At 43.3% G+C, this 9,976-nt stretch overlaps 1 long non-coding RNA gene across 1 annotated transcript; it reads right to left on the minus strand.

Annotated features, from left to right (window-relative positions):
• Positions 1–2,020: 2,020 nt before the first annotated feature.
• LOC120728326 lies at positions 2,021–9,562 on the minus strand. Its single transcript, XR_005694702.1, has 4 exons — positions 9,551–9,562; positions 9,121–9,122; positions 8,638–8,649; positions 2,021–2,160 (listed from the first exon to the last, which is right to left on the minus strand). It is a non-coding gene; the product is annotated as an uncharacterized LOC120728326 (long non-coding RNA).
• Positions 9,563–9,976: the final 414 nt, after the last annotated feature.

Consider the following 9,976-nt stretch of genomic DNA (forward strand, 5'->3'; position numbering starts at 1 on the left):
AGTTTGCCCAACCAGTCTACATGTGTTTTGTGGACTTGGAGAAGGCATTCAACCGTGTACCTCGGGGGGTCCTGTAGGGAGTGCTCTGGGAGTATGGGGTGTCTGGCCCATTGCTATGGGCCATTCAGTCTTAAACTTAAACGGTTGCAAGAGCTTGGTCCGCATAGCCGGCAATAAGTCTGACTTGCTCCTGGTGGGCGATGGGCTCCGCCAGGGCTGCCCTTTGTCGCCGATTCTGTTCATAATTTTTATGGACAGAATTTCTAGGCGTAGCCAAGTGGCGGAAGGCTTTCACTTCGGTGGTCTCAGGATCTCATCTCTGCTTTTTGCAGATGATGTGGTTCTGTTGGCTTCATCAGGTGATGACCTCCAACTCGCCTTGGAACGGTTCGCAGCCTAGTGTGAAGCTGTGGGAATGAGAGTCAGCACCTCCATATCTGAGGCCATGGTCCTCAGCTGGAAAAGGGTGGAGTGCCCACTCCGGGTCAGGGACAAGACCCTGCCCCAAGTGGAGGAGCTTAAGTATCTCGGGGTCTTGTTCACAAGTGATGGGAGAAGGGAGCGGGAGATTGACAGACGGATTGGTGCAGTGGCAGCAGTGATGCAGACGCTGTGCCGGTCTGTTGTGGTGAAGAGAGAGCTGAGTGTAAAAGTGAAGCTCTCAATTTACCGGTCGACCTACGCCCCTACCCTCACCTATGGTCACGAGCTGTGGGTAGTGACCAAAAGACGAGATCGCGAATACAAGAGGCAGAAATTGGCTTCCTCCGAAGGGTGGCTGGCCTCTCCCATAGAGATAGGGTGAGAAGTTCAGCCATTCAAGAGGGGCTCAGAGTAGAGCCGCTGCTCCTCCACATCGAAAGGAGCCAGTTGAGGTGGTTCAGGCATCTGACAAAGATGCCCCCTGGGTGCCTCCTGGGTAGGGATGGGTATCGTTTAGGTTTTATCCGATACCGGTGCCAAATCGGTACTTTTGAAACGGTGCCGGTGCTCAAACGGTGCTCAAACGGTGCTCAAACCGGTGCTTAAAGAATGGAGAACACAAAATTGGTCCAAAAACCTCTCATGTTCAGCTGTTTTTTGTAAAAAGATAACAATGTTAGCCTTTTCTGCCTTATGGGGCATATATGGTATCACTCTTGGCTGGAAGCAGTGCTTAAACAATGGAAAAAACACAAACTTTGTCCAAAACCTCTCATGTTTAACTGTTTTCCACTTTTTCTTTGGTCATTTTAGCCTTTTTGGCCAGGGTGAAGGGAGTATCTGCCATCAAACAAGAAGGCAGCCGCATGTAGCTATGATGATGTTTGCTAGTTCACCTTACATGCATTAATGTAATAACGTGGTTAGCCTACTCAACGTAAATTACACACGAACAACATTAAGCTACTCACGCAGAGAAGAACGGCTGCTGCTGCATCATCATCCTCATCATTTCTGCTACACTGGCAGGGCTAGGGGCCAGGACTCTCCTCTTCGTGTTTTTGGGGGATGTTGCATAACAGGCAACCCACCCGCAGTAGATGCGCTCGGTGTGAGGTCTCGCAGCAAGCTATCAAATACGGCGCATTTCTGGGCTTTAAAAAAAACCAGCTATGCGTCGCCAGGTGTTTCATCGGATTTGAGGTGTTACCTCCTTTGACAGTATCACAGTATCAGCTTAAAGCACTTGTTGCAGGCTGCTGAGTTTGCATATTTTGCTGTGAAGTACAGCCAGACTTTTGACCGCTTCGCCTTGGACATTTTTAATCTGTAGCTCTGCTCTAAAAGAACGTACGTACCTGGACCCGCCTACTATCCTCGGAAACGTAAAATGATTGGCTAGAAGTGTATCACAGCTCAGGAAAAAAAAGCACCGAAATAAAGCACCAAAATGTGCGCTGCTTTTCGGTCTGGTTACTACCGTTTATGTCAGAACCGGTGCCATCATGGCACCGGACACCGGTACCCATCCCTACTCCTGGGTGAGGCATGTCCCACTGGGAGGAGGCCCTGGGGCAGACCCAGGACACGCTGGAGAGATTATATCTCTTGGCTGGCCTGGGAACGCCTTGGTGTTCCCCCGGATAAGCTGGGGAGAGGGAGGTCTGGGCTTCTCTGCTTGGGCTGCTGTCGCTGCGACCTGGCCCCGGATAAGGCGAAGAAAATGGATGGATGGCTCTATACATTTATCAGTCAACCACTACTTTTTCCTAGTAGTAGGGAGATTGCTGTCCTAGCTTTACTCTAGTGTGACTAAGATGTGATTAACATTGACTCTTTGTAGAGAACATGAATAAAATCTGAATACAGTTTCTGTTTAAATATTTCAGTCAGGGCCGAAATAATGTACAGACTAAGCGACTGATCAATATCCCTATCCCTAGTGTGGTTTAATGAACATGTTTAGACTTCTCTCTTGAACTCAGAGTCCAGGATTCACTGTCTTTGTAATGAGCACCATCAGCATGATCATATAATCCCGATCAAACACTCACTTATCCTCCTGCATGATATACGGGCAAAGGGAATGTGGGGCAGAACGGAAACTTGGCTCCAACAGTGAATACAAAACAGCACGTGGGTTGAATGGTAGAAAAGTAGGGCTATGGGGGTTGGCCGTTTTCTTACTTTTCTATCCCTCACATGAGTAGCGCTTTGATCAGCAGCAAAGTTATCTCTTTCAACCCTCCATCTTTTCCTTCTCCTGATCGTCATCTGTCATTACACTGTCAGTCATCGTTGTGTTATCAAGCGACGATTGCGTGCAGATAGCCTCAAAGTCACCTTTATCGTTGCAGATCAAAGTCGCAGTGAGCGACTGAAGACCACTGACTGATGTTTGTGGCCCTAAGAGTTAAAACGCTTTCATTGTGTCGAAGAAGTGGCTGATATCAAGAACGCACCACCTTCCTGGCGATTGCGCTGCATTTCATCATGCGTGAGCTTTGTTGGTATCAGTTAAACAGCAGCAGACTTGCGCATAGATTTTAAAAGTTGAAATGACAATTGCTGACTGACTGGTTATAGGTGTTTTTTGAATCTCAAGCTGTCAATAACACGGTGGCAGGTCTCTGACTCGCGATGGCTGTCTATGGCAGGAGACATCACCACACTCCTGCATCAGTTAAGGACACCTGCAACTCTATGTAAACTGTTACATTGTTCTGCTGCCAAGCAAGAAGCACAATTGAGATTTCACCACATCCCTTCTCACAAAGCATTTCTTTATGTTTCTGACACTGTAAATTCAGGCATAAAGCCCCTAATCCCTTTCTACCTACATCCTCTCCCCAATGGAGGAGACATACAGCAGATACAAGAGGGATTTAAATGCTGACGTTGAGCAATATTGTCTGCAACATCTGTATGTGCTTACTATCGAAGTGCACTGAACATCACAAAAAGGATTTAATATGCATGAGACCGGAGTATTGTGCTTAGAGGAGAAAACGGCATTTCTTCTGTTTCAGAATAAAAGAAAACAAATAAACACCCCAAGTTTATTACCTAGTACACATACAATTTTAAAATGTTTTTACAGTGAGATCAAATCCCATCAAATTTTCAAATCTTTACATTACAAATTTAGACAAAATTCTAAATTCCAATAAAATTCCGAGTAAAAAAACAACAACTCTATTCAGTTTTATTTATGTAGCATCAAATCACATGTACAGTCGTCTCAAGGAGATTTATCATTTTCAAGAAAAGACTCAAGAATATTACAGAAAAACAAAACAAAACAAGAGAAAACCCCAACAATCAGATGATTTGGCGACAGTGAGAAGGAAAAACTCCTTTTTAACAGGAAGAAACCTCTGGCAGAACCAGGCTCAGGGAGGAGCAGCCATCTGCCGCATCTTATTTGGAGTGAGGGGAGGAAGACGGGACAAAAAAAAAAACATGCTGTGGAAGAGAGCCAGAGATTATTAACAGAGGTGGGACCAAGTCATTGTTTTGCAAGTCTCAAGTAAGTCTCAAGTCTTTATCCTCAAGTCTCAAGTCAAGTCTCAAGTAATGTCAGGCAAGTCAGAGTCGAGTCTCAAGTCACTGGTGTAAAAGTCCAAGTAAAGTCACAAGTCTGAAATTTTGAATTTCAAGTCCTTTCGAGTCTTTAAAAAAAAAAACGAAAAAAAGCATGTTGCAGTTATATGCTAAATGTAAATATTAGACCATGTAATTTTTAAATCTGTGTTTTTCTCAACACATGACAAAATAGTGAACTTAGAAAATATACACAAATTGTGAAATTGCACCTCTTTAAAATGCAGCTCAATTAAACCTAGCTCCTAGAATAATTTTCACCGACAGTTCTGAGATAAGCTGCATGTTATTCTTGGATGCGGTTGTAGGACCGGCTTTAAAAATAAATAAATGATATTTTTTTTAAAATATCATTTTAAAAAAAACTGCATCACCAACGTAGCCTGGAAAACATTTGCTAGTTAGATGAAGTCAGCTATCTCATCGTAGCATATTTATATGCATATTTATAATTATACGGTTCTTGGAGTGAGCGCATACACTCGTGAAGTTTAGTAACTTCAGGTCACTGCAACAAGCCCAGGTACAGTTTACCGACGGATGGGTGCAGGACCTTGAAATGCACCGTGTAGAAAGTAAAGACCATCGTACGTATCATAAGTTTACCAGTCTCACAAATTGCCGTCATAAATACACATTCCTTAACCGTTTATTAATAGGACCTTTGAGCTCAATGGTAATTAATTAGCAGTGGAAATAATTTCTGGTAGCATCACAGAAATGTAGCAGTGACAATAATACTGTATGCTGTAATACTGGCATCGATACAAAACAACTGTTTTACCCTGTGAATAAAAGTATATGTTTTTGTCAATGTACCATAATAACAGAAGCGAAACGCAATATTGTGTCAGGACAATTCACTATTTATGCACAATAAACACAATAAATAAAGGAGCATAGCGCGACAATTTCTGTTCAGCGCCAGACTTGCTTGTAACCTATATCACCAATTATGTTAAGAAAAATGACGTATTAACTACAACAGCAGACTGACCTTTGTGGAAATGCTTGGAGCAGACTAACCTGTGAGCTGGAGTGTTCTGGGACGTAATATTTTGTCTTTGAATGGCTGCAATCCAGTCGCCTCTTTGTTACTTCGGAAACATGGCTCGAACAATTTCTCCTCAACGACGTAATCCGATAACAACCGATCTCTTTACCCGTCGGCTTCCCGTGGCTGTCATGCGACCGGCTATTGCAGTTAATAATACAACAGCTTCTTGACATTTTTGTGTTTCTTTTTATCGCTGTGTAACTGATTTTAATTGAAAGCCTGCGTGCGCTAGTACCGCTTGCCACGAGTTCCCAGAATCCTTTGCGGTTCTACCCGTGAATGACGTCACATTTTCAATCTCTATATAATATGCATGTTAAATTTTATATTTGGGGTAAAATATCAAGTCTTTTCAAGTAAACCGGTTCAAGTCCAATTCAAGTCCCAAGTCATTGGTGTAAAAGTCCAAGTCAAGTCACAAGTCTTAGAACATTTTTTCAAGTCAAGTCTAAAGTCATAAAATTAATGACTCGAGTCTGACTCGAGTCCAAGTCATGTGACTCGAGTCCACACCTCTGATTATTAATAACTTGTGATTGAACCCTACTCAAAATCACATTTAGATGTGAAAGGTGAAGTTAAAAGCATGCAAGAGATTAAAGGAGCAAAGTGGGAGAGGAGCTCCGGCAGATTCCCAACGCAATATCTGTTGAGAAGAATGCAGTAATAGAACAGCATGAATGCTGTGCAGAACCCTCAGTCTCTAAGGCCTTAATATGTGTATGCAAATAAAATTAAGGCCGCTTCTCACACTTCTCATGCTATTCCACGCACATGACCTACACTTCCTTCCTGAATTTTGATTAATGTTTTCCCACATCTTGGTTGATTTTGTGGCCACCAGACACATGTGCTCTGCTGCAACTAGTTGATTATGCGGCCTTGATCATTGATTAGAATCGCTCCCACTCACGGGTCTCTGATTATGTCGGGAACAAACTTGGAAAGATGCATAAATGACGTAAGCCTTCCTCAAGAGATTTTACCACAGGAAAAAAAAGGAGAAATAAATTTGCTGAATTTTTACTTCTCTGGAAAACATAAAGAAGCATCCACCTGTTGAATGAGGTTAGTATGAAAATCTTTTATGTGCACATGTACTGGAGAGGCAACAACAAGACAACCCCTAAAAAAGGGAACGGTTTAGCAGGTGGTCGCCACGCACCATTGTTCTCTCCTGATCCCAGGTGACTGATGTTTCTCTAGTTCAGATTTTTTCTATTCTAGTTGCTGTTATTAGCATGAAGCAGCACTTGCAGAACCTTCTGGTTGCACGGGTAGTCCAGCTCTTCCAGGATGGCACATCCAATACATGCTCTTTGTTTTACTGTGTCTTCCAGCACAGGCTCAAGAACATGGAGGAGATCATGGGAGACAGGCCATTGCACAAGGAGAGCTGACAGAGCCGTGAAAGGGCATTAACCCAGCAGCAGGACCGGTATCTGCTCCTTTTTGTGAAGAGCAACAGGAAAAGACTGCCAGAGCCTTCCAAAATGACCTCCAGCAGGCTACACATGTGCTTCCTTTAATCTGGTGTAAGATTTGAGTGGAGAGAATACAACTTTGCCACGTAAGCCTATCTTACATGGCAAAGCCCTCTAATAGACTGCAGCATTTGACATGGGAGTACTCAACTAAAGACCTGTTAATTAGAGTTATAGAGCAACAGGCGCAGAGCATACCAGTAACCTAATTCACTCCTACTCCTGACGAGATGATGATTATGAAACTGTTGTGACACAGTGTGGACCTTTGATGGAGAGCCTGAGTGTCAAAAGGTATCTCCAGGCAAGCCACAAGACTAATGGTACTCAAAGCTTTCTAGCATCTGTTGGGATCTTGCTTCTAATCTGACTTCTGTTGACCAGTCATGTTTGAGCAGGCTTTGGCTGCATGCAGGTAAACAGTTGGTGCAGAGGAAGAAGGGCCTGCTTTTGCCAGAATGCAGTGTCAGAACTATTGGCTATTGAAGTCTTAACTAAATATCTGTTTTTCTGTTTAAAGCTTGAATGTAATTTTCCTGGTGCTGTACTCCGGTCTGTGAGCTGGCCTTAGTGTGGATTCCATTTTTAAGCATTTTATGGCAAAGATGGACTTGATTATGTTAATTTTATTACTCGGAGGTTACGGTGAACTCGGGCCAAGTGAAAATACATCTGCTGAAGAAAAGGAACCCACCGTGTTTACCCTGGAGTCTCTGCTGGAATGGTTCAACCATTTCTGCTGTAGGTGTCAGAGCCATCCCGCTGGTGTCAGGTGGGTTATATTTCACAGGTTAACCCGATAACCCGTCAACAACCCTCTCAGGATTTGCTGTCACATTCAATTACCTCACCTGAGTGGCTGTGTGTTTGTATGTGAAAGCAAGAATGGAGCGGGGAAAAGCCAAGCTGGAGAGACGGGACACAGCGGTGAAAGGAAGGAGATTGATGGGTGTTTGTGCGCTCGTGTATCTGTTTGTTTGCCTGTTTCTTGCTTTCCGTGGGTATGAGCATGTGTCGCCCGTGCGCATGCCAATTCTTGCGCGGCCCCGCCTGCACAGTGCACAGCCAGCCGTATGCAGAAATGCTGTCAGGAAGTTAATGTAGATTCCCCTCCGGTGGCTTTGAAGTCACTCGTGTCAGCCTCGTCACATTGCGACTCATCATCATTCAGCCGTGTGTTCGCCCTGCACTGGTTTATGAAAACCACCTTTCTCACTTCACATCTGTACTATCAAAGAGCTACAACGTGGAAAAACTGATCAGGAGCACCTCTGATAGTGTGTGACAGTGAATGAGAGCCACTTGTTGGAGTAATCATGCGCTCGGTGTCAAGGAATAATTTCTAACATTTACAGAATCTCTTTGATGTGAGCTCAAATTTATTTGAAAACTTCATCAAATGCTGTAACCGGATCTACCATGGATACGCAAGGGGCCAAGGTCCTGATAAAAGAATTAACAAAAAGTAAACTTTAATAAGTAGACAGTAATTATATATATATATATATATATATATATATATATATATATATATATATATATATATATATATATATATACATACACATACACACACACAAAAAAAAAAAAACACCCAGCACGCCCCTGCGGGCGGTTTATCCTTCAAGCTCGGGTCCTCTACCAGAGGCCTGGGAGCTTGAGGGTCCTGCGCAGTATCTTAGCTGTTCCCAGGACTGCGCTCTTCTGGACAGAGATCTCCGATGTTATTCCCGGGATCTGCTGGAGCCACTCGCCTAGCTTGGGAGTCACCGCACCTAGTGCTCCGATTACCACGGGGACCACCGTTACCTTCACCCTCCACATCCTCTCGAGCTCTTCTCTGAGCCCTTGGTATTTCTCCAGCTTCTCGTGTTCCTTCTTCCTGATATTGCTGTCATTCGGAACCGCTACATCGATCACTACGGCCGTCTTCTTCTGTTTGTCTACCACCACTATGTCCGGTTGGTTAGCCACCACCATTTTGTCCGTCTGTATCTGGAAGTCCCACAGGATCTTAGCTCGGTCATTCTCCACCACCCTTGGGGGCATCTCCCATTTTGACCCCGGGACTTCCAGGTTATACTCGGCACAGATGTTCCTGTACACTATGCCGGCCACCTGGTTATGGCGTTCCATGTATGCCTTGCCTGCTAGCATCTTGCACCCTGCTGTTATGTGCTGGATTGTCTCTGGGGCATCTTTACACAGCCTGCACCTGGGGTATATATATATATATATATATATATATATATATATATATATATATATATATATATATATATATATATATATTAGACAGCAAATAAATTAAGCTGTAAAAAGAATAATGTTTCCAGATGCAACACATCTCCAAATTGATTTAAGAGAAGATTAAACAATTGTCCTTTTTAAACTAGCATGTAGAAATGTGTGCACATGCCTATGTTAATGAAAATACTTAATCAGCCAATCATGATGTCGGACCAATAAAATCCTGCAGATAGAAGTCAGGAACTTCAGAGGGAGGATACATGAAGCTTCAGTTGTGACCCCAAAACATTTGTTTCCATAAACAGCTTCTCGTACGCACGCCGTTGAGCTCCCAACTTTAATAACACTTGTGTGGATCCTTCACACCCGCTCAAGTGTTTTCAGTTATTCCGGCTAATTAAGCTTCTGCATCGGTTGGAGGTGCACGATCGTACCCTCGAAATTACTTGATGTCACGGTGCTCAGTATATTGAAAAGTACAACTTGTTCTATTTTGATTGGTAATATGCAAACTAGAATATGGTTCAGGGAGACGTCAGTCAAGCGCAGTCGGCTCAGTCAGGAGAAGCTGTCTTATTAGACATATTAACTAAAAAGGAGGGTTAAGAACAACAACAACAACAACAAAAATCTCCATCCTGCGCACAGTCAGTGTTCCAACTGGCACAATGAGCCACATGGTGGTTTCTATTCACAGCATTTTTTGGCACACTAAGCAGCACATGCCAATAACATTTCCACTGTGTGCAGCTGTTCGAGTATCATCCATATTCATCTTCTGCCACCTCATATTCCACTGGCATCTCTGCCCTTGCTACTATATCAGAAGCTGTGTTCCAGCATACTGTGGCTTACTGAGCAGTCAAGCTAATAGGCTAACTGTCTGTTCCTTACTTGGGGCCACGGTGGTCATGTTTTCTAAAAACCAGTGCAAGAGAAGCAGCTGCTGGTGAAGCTGGCCCTTTGATCGCAATAAGTCATAAAATAAATATTGTTTTCGCTTTGAATCAGAGTCATAAACAGAGTATCCTAATTACATTCTTTACAGAGTATTTATTCTGAAATATAGAAAAACATAAATCGCAGTATGTTCAAATAAATACCCCAAATATTATGTACAGCTACAAGATAATGGCAGTGAAAATAATCCAGGTGTCAC

The sequence above is a fragment of the Simochromis diagramma genome, unplaced genomic scaffold, assembly GCF_900408965.1.
Source record: "Simochromis diagramma unplaced genomic scaffold, fSimDia1.1 OVJJ01000208.1, whole genome shotgun sequence".
Taxonomy (NCBI): domain Eukaryota; kingdom Metazoa; phylum Chordata; class Actinopteri; order Cichliformes; family Cichlidae; genus Simochromis; species Simochromis diagramma.